Raw genomic sequence first — 17,303 nt, forward strand, 5'->3', positions numbered from 1 at the left:
TGAGTGTGCGGGTAGGGAGCGCCGGTGAGGCTGCAGGCTGTTGGTTTTCGAGTGAGGGTGTAGGTACGTACTAGTGGAGCGGAGCAGCAGGGTCTGGCGGCAACGCTGTTGGGCAAAAGGTAAGAGAGGTGATGTGGAGGTAGTGGCCCCCACCGAGTGCAGGGCAGGGCAGAACAGGTGTCAAGATGGGGGTGAGGTGGCAAGGTGTCCGGAGGCAAAGATGCCAGCAGGTTGTCGCGGAGACGCCTTTGGCCAAAATGCAAGAAAGGTGAAAGTGGGGCCCCCATTGCAGGGGAGGGCCAGACAGGTGTCAAGAAGTGGGCGAGTTGCAGAGAGGAAGAAGAGAAGCTTCCCTGACCGGGAATCGAACCCGGGCCGCGGCGGTGAGAGCGCCGAATCCTAACCACTAGACCACCAGGGAGCGACGGCCAGACTCCGACGGTGCGCGCCTCTCGCGGGCAGCCAGACTCTCAGCCAGTCTGCCAATCTGACAGCCAGCCGCTCGCCCCAGCCGCCCAGTCGCCCGCCCGCCCGCCCGGCAATACGCGGCTGGCATTGGGCGCCCATGCGATCGATCGGCCCCTGCCCGTGCCCACCCCTAGCCCTGCCCGTGCCCTCCCTGCCCTGCCCGCTGCCCGCTGCCCTCTGTCGCTTCTCCGGCAAGCCGGTCGCCACTTCCCGGTAAGACGCCTCGCCCTGGCCCTTCTCCTCCGGCTCGCCACCCTCTCAAAAGGTCTAGAACCTCCTTCCATTGTGTGGCCTCGGCGCAGTGCAGTCTCGGGACAGGCGGAGAGGCGCCGGAGGACAGGGCCACTGTCCGCCCTGAACCTTGGCAAAAGGCGGGTCCTGTGCGTTGGCCGGGAATCGAACCCGGGTCAACTGCTTGGAAGGCAGCTATGCTCACCACTATACCACCAACGCCACACCGACACGACGCCGCACACACACACGACGCCGGGGACTGCCACCAGCCAGCGGACAGAGACGACGTCGCGGTCGCCTACCTGGTCTTCCCACCCTGCCCCAACCTCAAAGTCAAAGCCGAAGACGACACCAACGAAGACACCGACACCGACACCGATACCCACGCCAACCCCAACCGGGCCTCCGCCGCCGAGCACGCGTTGTTCCTCACCGTCCCATGCCACCCGCGCTTCCCGCACGCACACGCCTGTGCTGCGCGGCGCTCTCGTCTCCTGACTGCAGCAACCGGGCCAGGGCAGCTCACGCAACGAGGGCCACAGGAGCCAGGGAGCAGCCGGGACAGCACCGAGCGGGCACGTCACCACCCAGAGCCGCCTGGCACAGCGGTGGCTCAGGCACCGAGGGTCGCACGCCGCAGGCTCTGACACACGGCCGGCCGCCTCTTCGGTGTGTGTGTGTGTGTGTGTGTGTGTGTGTGTGTAGAGCCCTTGGCCAGGCGCCAGGCTAGGGACCCGACGGCCGGGAGGCATGTGGGCCCGCCTGGCAGTGAGCGTCCCGAGCCCGGCTCTTGGGCCAGAGGACCACTGTCCTGGCATTGGTGCGTGGAGCCAAGCAAGCAAGGATGGCCAACGGACCAAGGGCCGCCCGTCTGGCTAAAAAGATTGGCATGTCTCCCCGTCGGGGAATCGAACCCCGGTCTCCCGCGTGACAGGCGGGGATACTCACCACTATACTAACGAGGACGACGACGACGGCCCTGCCACCGAGTCGGCCGGCCATCTCCGACGCGCTTCCAAGGCCCGCCACCCTCCCCACCTCCGAAGCACCGCCGACCTCCGCACCCATCCCCAAAGTCTCCCCGGCGCAGCCAAACGCCCCTCCCACCAGGACGCGGACCCGCAGCCACGTCCGACCATCGCCTCCCAGCCCCCTGGTCCCGCCCATGCCCGCGGGAGACGCTGGTCCGGTTCCTGGGTGATCCCGCCAGGGCTGGGGTGGTGTGGGGAGCCAAACCGGAAACGGGACCGGGACCGGGACCGGGACCGGGACAGGGACAGGGAGCGACTTGGCGCCTAGCAGCATCTCGACGTGGACCCGGTGGACGCCGCTCCTCGCCCGCAGCTTGAGCACCCAGACGCGCACCAGCCCGGGCGCCCCGACGCGACAGGTCCGCCGCGCGCCCACACCCGTCGTCAGGATGGCCGAGCGGTCTAAGGCGCTGCGTTCAGGTCGCAGTCTCCCCTGGAGGCGTGGGTTCGAATCCCACTCCTGACAACCTCGCCTTTTTGTGTCTCCCCCCCCCCCCTCCCCGCCGTTTCTACTCCCCCAGACCCGTGAGTGCCTCCTACCACCGCCTCTCCGGCGCCGCCCAAACTCCTCTCACGCCCGCAACCTTCTCTCACACGCCTGGGCCTGGAGGAGCGCCCTGCTCTCAACACCCGACACTTACTGGAGGGCAGCGGCAGCGGCGCGTGCTGGACGCCTTGCTAAATTTGCCACCTCCATTAGGTGCGGGGGAGAGGCTCGAGTCCGTGAGGGCGCCGGTCCTGAGCACCCTGCCAGCCCAGCCGGCCGGCCAGGTGCCAACAGAGGACCTCATCCATCCCTACCCGACACCCGCACTTCTTGGCCCGGCCCTCGCGCTCACCACCCCTTTCCCGCTCGTTCCTGCTCCTCCAGCCCCTGCGGGAGAAGCCCACCGCGCCCATCCTCTCGGGCTCTGCTCGTCCAGGCTTCTTCTGTGCGCAGGTGGCCGTCGCCAGCGCACACCTGCCGACCCGTGCTGCGCGCACCGCCGGCACGCATCTCGCTGGCTCGCCAGCTCCTCGGCTGGCAGCACGGGGAGGCAGGGTTGACGTGGGACCTCCTAGGCGTCCCGGAGAGCGGAGAGGCACGGCTCAGCCGCGGAGCCTCACTCTGGTCCCGGGACTCTCCTGTCCATGTGGCCCTCGAGCTCGCCTGCTTGGTCCATGGGGCCAAGGCCCGGCATCTAGGTGTCAGGGGGAAAAAGAAGAGCTAGCTGGTCCGGGAGCACAGGCTGTGACAGCAGTCAGGTGACAGCCTAGGCCATGGCATGGGTGGTTCAGTGGTAGAATTCTCGCCTGCCACGCGGGAGGCCCGGGTTCGATTCCCGGCCCATGCAGAGTCCAGTCCCTTTTGGTCCTCATGCACGCACTGCCCCAGTCCCCAATGCCCAGGGTGCACAGCCACAGCGGACTACCACTAACCCAGTCACCCACAGCCTGCCCAGCATCCTAAGCCTAGTCCTCTCTCCTCAACTCAGACGCCATCACCCGCCCTAACCATCGCTCTGCTACAGCTACCTTACCACTCCACTTCTTCAAAGCTCCTGACATACTCCCCCGCCCACGTCCACACAGTCGCAGCCGCCATACAGCGCCTCCACCTTTCTTATAACTCCACCCCGCGGCACTCACACCCCACACCTCCAGCCTCCCACTCCACAGTGCCGTCCACGCACAGCCTGGCTCTCCCACAATCGACACTTACTTGGTGAACCTCTCTTGGCCGGGACCTCAAAAACCTCCCTAGCCCCAGACCCTGTTCTTTCTCCTTTGCCAAGAAACAGCCCCGCAGGGGACCACGTGCCTTCTCTCCCCTATTTCTTAGCCAACAGCAACTCTTGGAGAGCCCAGAGAGCTTCAGAGCTCCCGGGCGACAGCAGCAGGCAGGAGGCCTCTCTCTCTCTCTCTTTCTCTCTCTCTCCCTCTCTTTCTCTCTGTCTCTTTGTCTATCTCGCTCCCTCTGTCTCTCTCTGTCTCACTCTCTGTATATACATATATATTTCTCTCTGTCTCTCTTTCTCTCTACCTATCTCTCTCTTTCTCTCTCTCTCTCCCTCTCTCCCTCTCCCTCTCTTTCTCTCTGTCTCTTTGTCTATCTCGCTCTCTCTGTCTCTCTCTCTGTCTCTCTCTCTCTGTATATACATATATATATATATTTCTCTCTATCTGTCTCTCTTTCTCTCTCTACCTATCTCTCTCTTTCTCTCTATCTCTCTCTTTTTCTCTCTCTCTTTCTCTCTCTCTCTCTCTCTCTCCCTGTATATACATGTATATATAGATATATCTTTCTCTCTCTACCTATCTCTCTCTCTCTCTCTCCCTCTGTCTCTCTCTGTTTGTTTGTCTTTCTCTCTCTCTATCTCTCACACCCACACAAAAACAACCACACCCACCAGAAACACACACGCACACTAGACAGAAACTCAGGGAAGTCGACTCCGCGCAGGCCAGAGAGGCACAATCATGCGCAACTCCATCGAAGGTCCCCCTGTGCCAAGATGGCTCTTCCTCGCAGGTCCCGCACTGACCCCTGGCATTCTGAGACCTAGGCTCGTGCAGGCTGCTCATTGGCAAGTCGTCTGGCCAGGGAGCTTCCCTATCCGGGCCCAATTGACCGACAAGGCTCAAAGCCTGCTCCAGCGAGCTCAGGGTGTCCACAGACTCAGTGTTGCTCACCTTCTCCGGCCTCCCAAGCCTTGGACCGGGTGTCCCTTCCTGCGGTCCTAATCCTCTTTGTGCTCGACTGCGGAGGGTACCACAAAGGAAAACGTTCACTCACCTGTCACCAGACCCAACCACCGCCCACCGGCAGAGAAAGGGCCTGTCTCACCACAGGAGATGGACTGTCCTCTGCCACCTGTCAGTCCTTGACCAGCCTGAACAAAGGCGAGTGGGAGTGGTCGTGAACACGGCAGCTTTTTTCTTTTTCCTAAAGAGAACCCAGGAACAGAACTAAGTGGGGTTATTCAGTTGACTCTTGTTGGCCGTCACAGCTCAAACAAGGTAGCCGAGCAAGACCAAGAGAGACACTATGTGGTGGCTTGGAGATGGGGTTTTTAACCTGGGTGTTGCTGCTGCTGCTTCTGCTGCTGCTGCTGCTGCTGCTGCTGCTGCTGCTGCTGCTGCTGGTGGTGGTGGTGGTCCTGGTGGTGTTGAGGTATGGGGTCTTTGTGTTGAGGGGACGTTGGAAATAAATAGGAGCAGAGACAGCTTGATCTCTGCCAACAGGTCCTTCGACCATCTGCTGTGTTTCCTGCACATTTATTTCTGAGTAAGGACCAGGATCACGTGATATTCTGATCAAATGTGTGACTTAGAGAAACCTAACACAGGGAACCACTTCCTAAATAGAAGCCCAGCCGCACAGACCCTGAGAGAAACAATTAATAAATGGGACCTCCTGAAACTGAAAACCTTCTGTAAAGCAAGGGACGCGATCAACAAGACAAAATGACAGCCTACAGAATGGGAAAAGATCTTCACTAACCCCACATCAGACAGAGGTCTGACCTCCAAAATATACAAAGGACTCAAGAAATTGGACACCAAAACAACACATAATCCAATAAAAAATATGGCGTAAAGACATAAACAGAGAACTCTCAACAGAGGAATCTAAAATGGCTGAAAGACACTTAAGGAAATGCTCCACATCCTTAGTCAGCAGACAAACGCAAATCAAAACAACTCTGAGTTTCCATCTTACACTGAAAGAATGGCTAAGATCAAAAACACTGATGACAACTTATGCTGGAGAGGTTGTGGGGAAAAGAGAACACTTGTGCATTGCTGGTGGGAATGAAAGCTGGTGGCTACAACACTTTGGATGTCACTGTGGCGATTTCCTAGAAAATTAGGAAACAACCTTCCACAAGACCCAGTAATACCACTTTGGGGTATATGTCCAGAAGATGTTCAATCGTGCCACAAGGACATGTGCTCAACTATGTTCATAGCAGCTTTGTTTGTCATAGCCAGAACCTGGACACAACCTAAATGCCCCTCGACCAAAAAATGGGTAAGGAAAATGTGGTACATTTACACAATGGAGTACTACACAGCAGAAAGGGAAAAAAAAAAAACCCGACAGCTTGAATTTTGCAGGAAAATGGATGGAGCTAGAAAACGTTATTTAGAGTGAGGTAACCCAGACACAGAAAGACGATTATCACATGTATTCACTCATAGGTGGTTTTTAAACATAAACCCAAGAAAGCCAGCCTACAAACCACAATCCCAGAGACCTTAGACAACAATGAGGACACTAAGAGAGACTAACACAGATCTAATCTATATGGGAAGTAGGAAGTAAAAAAAGACAAGATCTCCTGGGTAAATTGGGACCCTGGGGAACTTGGGGGAAGGTTGGAGGGGGGAAGGGAGAGGCAGGGAGGAGAGCAGAGAAAAATGTAGAGCTCACTGAATATCAATTTTAAAAAAGAAAAAAAAAGACCACTCATCATCTCATGGAGGCATCTGCTCAACTGAGAGTCTCTCTTCCCAGATGAGTGCAGGGTTTTGTCAAGTTCTCCAGAAACAAGCAGCACGGTTGACCCTGCTCCAACGCGGCACAGAAGCCGGCGTTTTTGGAACCATAACCATTCCTTTCTTGTTCATCCCCAAGAGCTCCTTTTAATCCCCGAAAGCACGGGATGGGCTCTGTCCCAGCAATACCCCACTCCTGGTACCGATTTCAGTCTGAGTCAGGCTTGGGATTGTTGCCATCAAACACCATGACCAAAAGCAGCTTGGGCGGAGAAGTGTTGGTTTCTTGGGCTCCTAAGTCCCTCACAGAGGGCAGCCCCGGTATGTAGGAAAGCAGAGGCAGGACCTGATGCGGTAGGTAGCTGTCCGTGGGGGAGGTGCTCAGCCTGCTGCCCTACACCTCAGGACCACGTGCCCAAGGATGGCACGCCCCTGGCCACAACCACCCGGCTCTGCCCCCGCACCCCAACTACCATCCCTACCGCCTGTCTGCTGTCTGTCCCGCAGTAATCATTCGATCGTTCATCGCAGGCACGTGCTAGAGAGACCTTTTCTCCAAGCAGAGTCCCTCTTTCCAGCCAGAAGGGCCGAGCTGAGGAGAAACCAGGGAGCACAGAGGCAAGCGTGGATCCTTGCCTTTGGCATGCGACGGCCCCATTCGGACACCTGCCAGCGTAGGCTTCTCCGTTGTCTTTTTTCCCATGACCGTCTCATGGGGGCCACACAACTGGCCCGGCAGCTTGCTGGACAGACCCTTCCCAGATCCAGCTCGACACGGGTGTCTCTCCGTGTCCTCTATTGGGAAGGTTTCCGGGCCGGACTGGGTTGAGGTCGGGTGGGAAAATGGCGTGTCTGGCCCTCCCCCCCCCCACCCACAACACACACGGGTGCGCACAGACTATGCCTCGCATCGAGGCGGAGCTGAACCCAGCGGTAAGCACACCACCATCTGTCTTCGTGCCCCGGACCTGTTGACAGGGTCACGACCGAGGGGACCCTCCCGGCAACGGACCCAAAACCTAGGTGGGAAGAGGTTCCGCTCCAATTTGCCGACTCACACAGGCACCTGCACCGCTTGCCCGCGCACACAAGGAGCTGCAGAAACAGCGGCCTTAAAACAGCCAGGCTTGGCCTCAGCTCCCCCAAGCCGCTCTGGGGGCTTTCGAGGAAATCGCGCCTTGGGTCGAGCACTGTCTGCCCTGCGGCGTTGCGGAAGCTTAGGAACCACACCAGGTGCTTTCCGCATTCACCCTGCCTGCTATCAGCACGAATCAACACCACCCCACAGAGCACCCCCACCCACGGACGGACACGCGCTCTCCTCCCGATCCCATACCAACACTGCCACCATAAACGATCACTTAGAGACCCTGGAGTTTTGCAAGATACGCATGCATGCATACATAAATACATACATACATACATACATACATACGTATATACATGCCTAGGCTCACACACATACGCACAGAGAAGGACAGAAATAGACAGAAAAACAGAGAGACAGACGTATTTGCACAAACACACACACACACACACACACTGTAGACTGGAACGAATCACTGCATTTGCTTGAAGTCGGCGCTCAGTTGTGAAGAGCAGAGGAAAGGTTCCAGGGAGCGTGTGATGCATGCAGGTGTGGCAGGTAGGGCAAGCAAGACTGTTTCTTGGAGACCTAAGAGCAGGCGATAGAGTGAGGTGGAGACTCAGTGGGCTCCATGAGTGGGTCGGAAGCTTGCGAGGGAGCGCTGCGTGTCCGGTGTTTGTGTGTCGTCGGTGTGATAGTGGCGGTGTGTAGGCAGGGTGTGTCGGGCCGCAACGGGGCTTCGCTGGACAGGCCCTGAGGATTTGGTGTGTGCAGGAAAAGATGGTGGGCGTGAGTGGGAATCAAGGAAAAGGGTGGTGAGTGTGCGGGTAGGGAGCGCCGGTGAGGCTGCAGGCTGTTGGTTTTCGAGTGAGGGTGTAGGTACGTACTAGTGGAGCGGAGCAGCAGGGTCTGGCGGCAACGCTGTTGGGCAAAAGGTAAGAGAGGTGTTGTGGAGGTAGTGGCCCCCACCGAGTGCAGGGCAGGGCAGAACAGGTGTCAAGATGGGGGTGAGGTGGCAAGGTGTCCGGAGGCAAAGATGCCAGCAGGTTGTCGCGGAGACGCCTTTGGCCAAAATGCAAGAAAGGTGAAAGTGGGGCCCCCATTGCAGGGGAGGGCCAGACAGGTGTCAAGAAGTGGGCGAGTTGCAGAGAGGAAGAAGAGAAGCTTCCCTGACCGGGAATCGAACCCGGGCCGCGGCGGTGAGAGCGCCGAATCCTAACCACTAGACCACCAGGGAGCGACGGCCAGACTCCGACGGTGCGCGCCTCTCGCGGGCAGCCAGACTCTCAGCCAGTCTGCCAATCTGACAGCCAGCCGCTCGCCCCAGCCGCCCAGTCGCCCGCCCGCCCGCCCGGCAATACGCGGCTGGCATTGGGCGCCCATGCGATCGATCGGCCCCTGCCCGTGCCCACCCCTAGCCCTGCCCGTGCCCTCCCTGCCCTGCCCGCTGCCCGCTGCCCTCTGTCGCTTCTCCGGCAAGCCGGTCGCCACTTCCCGGTAAGACGCCTCGCCCTGGCCCTTCTCCTCCGGCTCGCCACTCTCTCAAAAGGTCTAGAACCTCCTTCCATTGTGTGGCCTCGGCGCAGTGCAGTCTCGGGACAGGCGGAGAGGCGCCGGAGGACAGGGCCACTGTCCGCCCTGAACCTTGGCAAAAGGCGGGTCCTGTGCGTTGGCCGGGAATCGAACCCGGGTCAACTGCTTGGAAGGCAGCTATGCTCACCACTATACCACCAACGCCACACCGACACGACGCCGCACACACACACGACGCCGGGGACTGCCACCAGCCAGCGGACAGAGACGACGTCGCGGTCGCCTACCTGGTCTTCCCATCCTGCCCCAACCTCAAAGTCAAAGCCGAAGACGACACCAACGAAGACACCGACACCGACACCGATACCCACGCCAACCCTAACCGGGCCTCCGCCGCCGAGCACGCGTTGTTCCTCACCGTCCCATGCCACCCGCGCTTCCCGCACGCACACGCCTGTGCTGCGCGGCGCTCTCGTCTCCTGACTGCAGCAACCGGGCCAGGGCAGCTCACGCAACGAGGGCCACAGGAGCCAGGGAGCAGCCGGGACAGCACCGAGCGGGCACGTCACCACCCAGAGCCGCCTGGCACAGCGGTGGCTCAGGCACCGAGGGTCGCACGCCGCAGGCTCTGACACACGGCCGGCCGCCTCTTCGGTGTGTGTGTGTGTGTGTGTGTGTGTGTGTGTGTAGAGCCCTTGGCCAGGCGCCAGGCTAGGGACCCGACGGCCGGGAGGCATGTGGGCCCGCCTGGCAGTGAGCGTCCCGAGCCCGGCTCTTGGGCCAGAGGACCACTGTCCTGGCATTGGTGCGTGGAGCCAAGCAAGCAAGGATGGCCAACGGACCAAGGGCCGCCCGTCTGGCTAAAAAGATTGGCATGTCTCCCCGTCGGGGAATCGAACCCCGGTCTCCCGCGTGACAGGCGGGGATACTCACCACTATACTAACGAGGACGACGACGACGGCCCTGCCACCGAGTCGGCCGGCCATCTCCGACGCGCTTCCAAGGCCCGCCACCCTCCCCACCTCCGAAGCACCGCCGACCTCCGCACCCATCCCCAAAGTCTCCCCGGCGCAGCCAAACGCCCCTCCCACCAGGACGCGGACCCGCAGCCACGTCCGACCATCGCCTCCCAGCCCCCTGGTCCCGCCCATGCCCGCGGGAGACGCTGGTCCGGTTCCTGGGTGATCCCGCCAGGGCTGGGGTGGTGTGGGGAGCCAAACCGGAAACGGGACCGGGACCGGGACCGGGACCGGGACAGGGACAGGGAGCGACTTGGCGCCTAGCAGCATCTCGACGTGGACCCGGTGGACGCCGCTCCTCGCCCGCAGCTTGAGCACCCAGACGCGCACCAGCCCGGGCGCCCCGACGCGACAGGTCCGCCGCGCGCCCACACCCGTCGTCAGGATGGCCGAGCGGTCTAAGGCGCTGCGTTCAGGTCGCAGTCTCCCCTGGAGGCGTGGGTTCGAATCCCACTCCTGACAACCTCGCCTTTTTGTGTCTCCCCCCCCCCCTCCCCGCCGTTTCTACTCCCCCAGACCCGTGAGTGCCTCCTACCACCGCCTCTCCGGCGCCGCCCAAACTCCTCTCACGCCCGCAACCTTCTCTCACACGCCTGGGCCTGGAGGAGCGCCCTGCTCTCAACACCCGACACTTACTGGAGGGCAGCGGCAGCGGCGCGTGCTGGACGCCTTGCTAAATTTGCCACCTCCATTAGGTGCGGGGGAGAGGCTCGAGTCCGTGAGGGCGCCGGTCCTGAGCACCCCGCCAGCCCAGCCGGCCGGCCAGGTGCCAACAGAGGACCTCATCCATCCCTACCCGACACCCGCACTTCTTGGCCCGGCCCTCGCGCTCACCACCCCTTTCCCGCTCGTTCCTGCTCCTCCAGCCCCTGCGGGAGAAGCCCACCGCGCCCATCCTCTCGGGCTCTGCTCGTCCAGGCTTCTTCTGTGCGCAGGTGGCCGTCGCCAGCGCACACCTGCCGACCCGTGCTGCGCGCACCGCCGGCACGCATCTCGCTGGCTCGCCAGCTCCTCGGCTGGCAGCACGGGGAGGCAGGGTTGACGTGGGACCTCCTAGGCGTCCCGGAGAGCGGAGAGGCACGGCTCAGCCGCGGAGCCTCACTCTGGTCCCGGGACTCTCCTGTCCATGTGGCCCTCGAGCTCGCCTGCTTGGTCCATGGGGCCAAGGCCCGGCATCTAGGTGTCAGGGGGAAAAAGAAGAGCTAGCTGGTCCGGGAGCACAGGCTGTGACAGCAGTCAGGTGACAGCCTAGGCCATGGCATGGGTGGTTCAGTGGTAGAATTCTCGCCTGCCACGCGGGAGGCCCGGGTTCGATTCCCGGCCCATGCAGAGTCCAGTCCCTTTTGGTCCTCATGCACGCACTGCCCCAGTCCCCAATGCCCAGGGTGCACAGCCACAGCGGACTACCACTAACCCAGTCACCCACAGCCTGCCCAGCATCCTAAGCCTAGTCCTCTCTCCTCAACTCAGACGCCATCACCCGCCCTAACCATCGCTCTGCTACAGCTACCTTACCACTCCACTTCTTCAAAGCTCCTGACATACTCCCCCGCCCACGTCCACACAGTCGCAGCCGCCATACAGCGCCTCCACCTTTCTTATAACTCCACCCCGCGGCACTCACACCCCACACCTCCAGCCTCCCACTCCACAGTGCCGTCCACGCACAGCCTGGCTCTCCCACAATCGACACTTACTTGGTGAACCTCTCTTGGCCGGGACCTCAAAAACCTCCCTAGCCCCAGACCCTGTTCTTTCTCCTTTGCCAAGAAACAGCCCCGCAGGGGACCACGTGCCTTCTCTCCCCTATTTCTTAGCCAACAGCAACTCTTGGAGAGCCCAGAGAGCTTCAGAGCTCCCGGGCGACAGCAGCAGGCAGGAGGCCTCTCTCTCTCTCTCTTTCTCTCTCTCTCCCTCTCTTTCTCTCTGTCTCTTTGTCTATCTCGCTCCCTCTGTCTCTCTCTGTCTCACTCTCTGTATATACATATATATTTCTCTCTGTCTCTCTTTCTCTCTACCTATCTCTCTCTTTCTCTCTCTCTCTCCCTCTCTCCCTCTCCCTCTCTTTCTCTCTGTCTCTTTGTCTATCTCGCTCTCTCTGTCTCTCTCTCTGTCTCTCTCTCTCTGTATATACATATATATATATATTTCTCTCTATCTGTCTCTCTTTCTCTCTCTACCTATCTCTCTCTTTCTCTCTATCTCTCTCTTTTTCTCTCTCTCTTTCTCTCTCTCTCTGTCTCTCTCTCCCTGTATATACATGTATATATAGATATATCTTTCTCTCTCTACCTATCTCTCTCTCTCTCTCTCCCTCTGTCTCTCTCTGTTTGTTTGTCTTTCTCTCTCTCTATCTCTCACACCCACACAAAAACAACCACACCCACCAGAAACACACACGCACACTAGACAGAAACTCAGGGAAGTCGACTCCGCGCAGGCCAGAGAGGCACAATCATGCGCAACTCCATCGAAGGTCCCCCTGTGCCAAGATGGCTCTTCCTCGCAGGTCCCGCACTGACCCCTGGCATTCTGAGACCTAGGCTCGTGCAGGCTGCTCATTGGCAAGTCGTCTGGCCAGGGAGCTTCCCTATCCGGGCCCAATTGACCGACAAGGCTCAAAGCCTGCTCCAGCGAGCTCAGGGTGTCCACAGACTCAGTGTTGCTCACCTTCTCCGGCCTCCCAAGCCTTGGACCGGGTGTCCCTTCCTGCGGTCCTAATCCTCTTTGTGCTCGACTGCGGAGGGTACCACAAAGGAAAACGTTCACTCACCTGTCACCAGACCCAACCACCGCCCACCGGCAGAGAAAGGGCCTGTCTCACCACAGGAGATGGACTGTCCTCTGCCACCTGTCAGTCCTTGACCAGCCTGAACAAAGGCGAGTGGGAGTGGTCGTGAACACGGCAGCTTTTTTCTTTTTCCTAAAGAGAACCCAGGAACAGAACTAAGTGGGGTTATTCAGTTGACTCTTGTTGGCCGTCACAGCTCAAACAAGGTAGCCGAGCAAGACCAAGAGAGACACTATGTGGTGGCTTGGAGATGGGGTTTTTAACCTGGGTGTTGCTGCTGCTGCTTCTGCTGCTGCTGCTGCTGCTGCTGCTGCTGCTGCTGCTGCTGGTGGTGGTGGTGGTCCTGGTGGTGTTGAGGTATGGGGTCTTTGTGTTGAGGGGATGTTGGAAATAAATAGGAGCAGAGACAGCTTGATCTCTGCCAACAGGTCCTTCGACCATCTGCTGTGTTTCCTGCACATTTATTTCTGAGTAAGGACCAGGATCACGTGATATTCTGATCAAATGTGTGACTTAGAGAAACCTAACACAGGGAACCACTTCCTAAATAGAAGCCCAGCCGCACAGACCCTGAGAGAAACAATTAATAAATGGGACCTCCTGAAACTGAAAACCTTCTGTAAAGCAAGGGACGCGATCAACAAGACAAAATGACAGCCTACAGAATGGGAAAAGATCTTCACTAACCCCACATCAGACAGAGGTCTGACCTCCAAAATATACAAAGGACTCAAGAAATTGGACACCAAAACAACACATAATCCAATAAAAAATATGGCGTAAAGACATAAACAGAGAACTCTCAACAGAGGAATCTAAAATGGCTGAAAGACACTTAAGGAAATGCTCCACATCCTTAGTCAGCAGACAAACGCAAATCAAAACAACTCTGAGTTTCCATCTTACACTGAAAGAATGGCTAAGATCAAAAACACTGATGACAACTTATGCTGGAGAGGTTGTGGGGAAAAGAGAACACTTGTGCATTGCTGGTGGGAATGAAAGCTGGTGGCTACAACACTTTGGATGTCACTGTGGCGATTTCCTAGAAAATTAGGAAACAACCTTCCACAAGACCCAGTAATACCACTTTGGGGTATATGTCCAGAAGATGTTCAATCGTGCCACAAGGACATGTGCTCAACTATGTTCATAGCAGCTTTGTTTGTCATAGCCAGAACCTGGACACAACCTAAATGCCCCTCGACCAAAAAATGGGTAAGGAAAATGTGGTACATTTACACAATGGAGTACTACACAGCAGAAAGGGAAAAAAAAAAAACCCGACAGCTTGAATTTTGCAGGAAAATGGATGGAGCTAGAAAACGTTATTTAGAGTGAGGTAACCCAGACACAGAAAGACGATTATCACATGTATTCACTCATAGGTGGTTTTTAAACATAAACCCAAGAAAGCCAGCCTACAAACCACAATCCCAGAGACCTTAGACAACAATGAGGACACTAAGAGAGACTAACACAGATCTAATCTATATGGGAAGTAGGAAGTAAAAAAAGACAAGATCTCCTGGGTAAATTGGGACCCTGGGGAACTTGGGGGAAGGTTGGAGGGGGGAAGGGAGAGGCAGGGAGGAGAGCAGAGAAAAATGTAGAGCTCACTGAATATCAATTTTAAAAAAGAAAAAAAAAGACCACTCATCATCTCATGGAGGCATCTGCTCAACTGAGAGTCTCTCTTCCCAGATGAGTGCAGGGTTTTGTCAAGTTCTCCAGAAACAAGCAGCACGGTTGACCCTGCTCCAACGCGGCACAGAAGCCGGCGTTTTTGGAACCATAACCATTCCTTTCTTGTTCATCCCCAAGAGCTCCTTTTAATCCCCGAAAGCACGGGATCGGCTCTGTCCCAGCAATACCCCACTCCTGGTACCGATTTCAGTCTGAGTCAGGCTTGGGATTGTTGCCATCAAACACCATGACCAAAAGCAGCTTGGGCGGAGAAGTGTTGGTTTCTTGGGCTCCTAAGTCCCTCACAGAGGGCAGCCCCGGTATGTAGGAAAGCAGAGGCAGGACCTGATGCGGTAGGTAGCTGTCCGTGGGGGAGGTGCTCAGCCTGCTGCCCTACACCTCAGGACCACGTGCCCAAGGATGGCACGCCCCTGGCCACAACCACCCGGCTCTGCCCCCGCACCCCAACCACCATCCCTACCGCCTGTCTGCTGTCTGTCCCGCAGCAATCATTCGATCGTTCATCGCAAGCACGTGCTAGAGAGACCTTTTCTCCAAGCAGAGTCCCTCTTTCCAGCCAGAAGGGCCGAGCTGAGGAGAAACCAGGGAGCACAGAGGCAAGCGTGGATCCTTGCCTTTGGCATGCGACGGCCCCATTCGGACACCTGCCAGCGTAGGCTTCTCCGTTGTCTTTTTTCCCATGACCGTCTCATGGGAGCCACACAACTGGCCCGGCAGCTTGCTGGACAGACCCTTCCCAGATCCAGCTCGACACGGGTGTCTCTCCGTGTCCTCTATTGGGAAGGTTTCCGGGCCGGACTGGGTTGAGGTCGGGTGGGAAAATGGCGTGTCTGGCCCTCCCCCCCCCCACCCACAACACACACGGGTGCGCACAGACTATGCCTCGCATCGAGGCGGAGCTGAACCCAGCGGTAAGCACACCACCATCTGTCTTCGTGCCCCGGACCTGTTGACAGGGTCACGACCGAGGGGACCCTCCCGGCAACGGACCCAAAACCTAGGTGGGAAGAGGTTCCGCTCCAATTTGCCGACTCACACAGGCACCTGCACCGCTTGCCCGCGCACACAAGGAGCTGCAGAAACAGCGGCCTTAAAACAGCCAGGCTTGGCCTCAGCTCCCCCAAGCCGCTCTGGGGGCTTTCGAGGAAATCGCGCCTTGGGTCGAGCACTGTCTGCCCTGCGGCGTTGCGGAAGCTTAGGAACCACACCAGGTGCTTTCCGCATTCACCCTGCCTGCTATCAGCACGAATCAACACCACCCCACAGAGCACCCCCACCCACGGACGGACACGCGCTCTCCTCCCGATCCCATACCAACACTGCCACCATAAACGATCACTTAGAGACCCTGGAGTTTTGCAAGATACGCATGCATGCATACATAAATACATACATACATACATACATACGTATATACATGCCTAGGCTCACACACATACGCACAGAGAAGGACAGAAATAGACAGAAAAACAGAGAGACAGACGTATTTGCACAAACACACACACACACACACACTGTAGACTGGAACGAATCACTGCATTTGCTTGAAGTCGGCGCTCAGTTGTGAAGAGCAGAGGAAAGGTTCCAGGGAGCGTGTGATGCATGCAGGTGTGGCAGGTAGGGCAAGCAAGACTGTTTCTTGGAGACCTAAGAGCAGGCGATAGAGTGAGGTGGAGACTCAGTGGGCTCCATGAGTGGGTCGGAAGCTTGCGAGGGAGCGCTGCGTGTCCGGTGTTTGTGTGTCGTCGGTGTGATAGTGGCGGTGTGTAGGCAGGGTGTGTCGGGCCGCAACGGGGCTTCGCTGGACAGGCCCTGAGGATTTGGTGTGTGCAGGAAAAGATGGTGGGCGTGAGTGGGAATCAAGGAAAAGGGTGGTGAGTGTGCGGGTAGGGAGCGCCGGTGAGGCTGCAGGCTGTTGGTTTTCGAGTGAGGGTGTAGGTACGTACTAGTGGAGCGGAGCAGCAGGGTCTGGCGGCAACGCTGTTGGGCAAAAGGTAAGAGAGGTGATGTGGAGGTAGTGGCCCCCACCGAGTGCAGGGCAGGGCAGAACAGGTGTCAAGATGGGGGTGAGGTGGCAAGGTGTCCGGAGGCAAAGATGCCAGCAGGTTGTCGCGGAGACGCCTTTGGCCAAAATGCAAGAAAGGTGAAAGTGGGGCCCCCATTGCAGGGGAGGGCCAGACAGGTGTCAAGAAGTGGGCGAGTTGCAGAGAGGAAGAAGAGAAGCTTCCCTGACCGGGAATCGAACCCGGGCCGCGGCGGTGAGAGCGCCGAATCCTAACCACTAGACCACCAGGGAGCGACGGCCAGACTCCGACGGTGCGCGCCTCTCGCGGGCAGCCAGACTCTCAGCCAGTCTGCCAATCTGACAGCCAGCCGCTCGCCCCAGCCGCCCAGTCGCCCGCCCGCCCGCCCGGCAATACGCGGCTGGCATTGGGCGCCCATGCGATCGATCGGCCCCTGCCCGTGCCCACCCCTAGCCCTGCCCGTGCCCTCCCTGCCCTGCCCGCTGCCCGCTGCCCTCTGTCGCTTCTCCGGCAAGCCGGTCGCCACTTCCCGGTAAGACGCCTCGCCCTGGCCCTTCTCCTCCGGCTCGCCACTCTCTCAAAAGGTCTAGAACCTCCTTCCATTGTGTGGCCTCGGCGCAGTGCAGTCTCGGGACAGGCGGAGAGGCGCCGGAGGACAGGGCCACTGTCCGCCCTGAACCTTGGCAAAAGGCGGGTCCTGTGCGTTGGCCGGGAATCGAACCCGGGTCAACTGCTTGGAAGGCAGCTATGCTCACCACTATACCACCAACGCCACACCGACACGACGCCGCACACACACACGACGCCGGGGACTGCCACCAGCCAGCGGACAGAGACGACGTCGCGGTCGCCTACCTGGTCTTCCCATCCTGCCCCAACCTCAAAGTCAAAGCCGAAGACGACACCAACGAAGACACCGACACCGA

The 17,303-nt window shown here is 58.5% G+C and overlaps 12 non-coding genes across 12 annotated transcripts; 4 read left to right on the forward strand and 8 right to left on the reverse strand.

The window, feature by feature from the left end:
- Nucleotides 1-349: 349 nt before the first annotated feature.
- On the reverse strand, nucleotides 350-421 carry Trnae-cuc. The gene has a single exon. It is a non-coding gene; the product is annotated as a tRNA-Glu (tRNA).
- A 428-nt stretch (nucleotides 422-849) lies between these two features.
- On the reverse strand, nucleotides 850-921 carry Trnag-ucc. Its single transcript has one exon. It is a non-coding gene; the product is annotated as a tRNA-Gly (tRNA).
- A 674-nt stretch (nucleotides 922-1,595) lies between these two features.
- On the reverse strand, nucleotides 1,596-1,667 carry Trnad-guc. The gene has a single exon. It is a non-coding gene; the product is annotated as a tRNA-Asp (tRNA).
- A 449-nt stretch (nucleotides 1,668-2,116) lies between these two features.
- On the forward strand, nucleotides 2,117-2,199 carry Trnal-cag. Its single transcript has one exon. It is a non-coding gene; the product is annotated as a tRNA-Leu (tRNA).
- Nucleotides 2,200-2,996: 797 nt separating this feature from the next.
- On the forward strand, nucleotides 2,997-3,067 carry Trnag-gcc. The gene has a single exon. It is a non-coding gene; the product is annotated as a tRNA-Gly (tRNA).
- A 5,400-nt stretch (nucleotides 3,068-8,467) lies between these two features.
- Trnae-cuc lies at nucleotides 8,468-8,539 on the reverse strand. Its single transcript has one exon. It is a non-coding gene; the product is annotated as a tRNA-Glu (tRNA).
- Nucleotides 8,540-8,967: 428 nt separating this feature from the next.
- Trnag-ucc lies at nucleotides 8,968-9,039 on the reverse strand. The gene has a single exon. It is a non-coding gene; the product is annotated as a tRNA-Gly (tRNA).
- A 674-nt stretch (nucleotides 9,040-9,713) lies between these two features.
- Nucleotides 9,714-9,785, reverse strand: Trnad-guc. Its single transcript has one exon. It is a non-coding gene; the product is annotated as a tRNA-Asp (tRNA).
- A 449-nt stretch (nucleotides 9,786-10,234) lies between these two features.
- Nucleotides 10,235-10,317, forward strand: Trnal-cag. The gene has a single exon. It is a non-coding gene; the product is annotated as a tRNA-Leu (tRNA).
- A 796-nt stretch (nucleotides 10,318-11,113) lies between these two features.
- Trnag-gcc lies at nucleotides 11,114-11,184 on the forward strand. The gene has a single exon. It is a non-coding gene; the product is annotated as a tRNA-Gly (tRNA).
- A 5,393-nt stretch (nucleotides 11,185-16,577) lies between these two features.
- Trnae-cuc lies at nucleotides 16,578-16,649 on the reverse strand. The gene has a single exon. It is a non-coding gene; the product is annotated as a tRNA-Glu (tRNA).
- A 428-nt stretch (nucleotides 16,650-17,077) lies between these two features.
- On the reverse strand, nucleotides 17,078-17,149 carry Trnag-ucc. The gene has a single exon. It is a non-coding gene; the product is annotated as a tRNA-Gly (tRNA).
- Nucleotides 17,150-17,303: the final 154 nt, after the last annotated feature.

This window comes from Microtus oregoni, unplaced genomic scaffold (assembly GCF_018167655.1).
Source record: "Microtus oregoni isolate MIOR12 unplaced genomic scaffold, Mior012 000086F_ref0000336, whole genome shotgun sequence".
NCBI lineage: Eukaryota > Metazoa > Chordata > Mammalia > Rodentia > Cricetidae > Microtus > Microtus oregoni.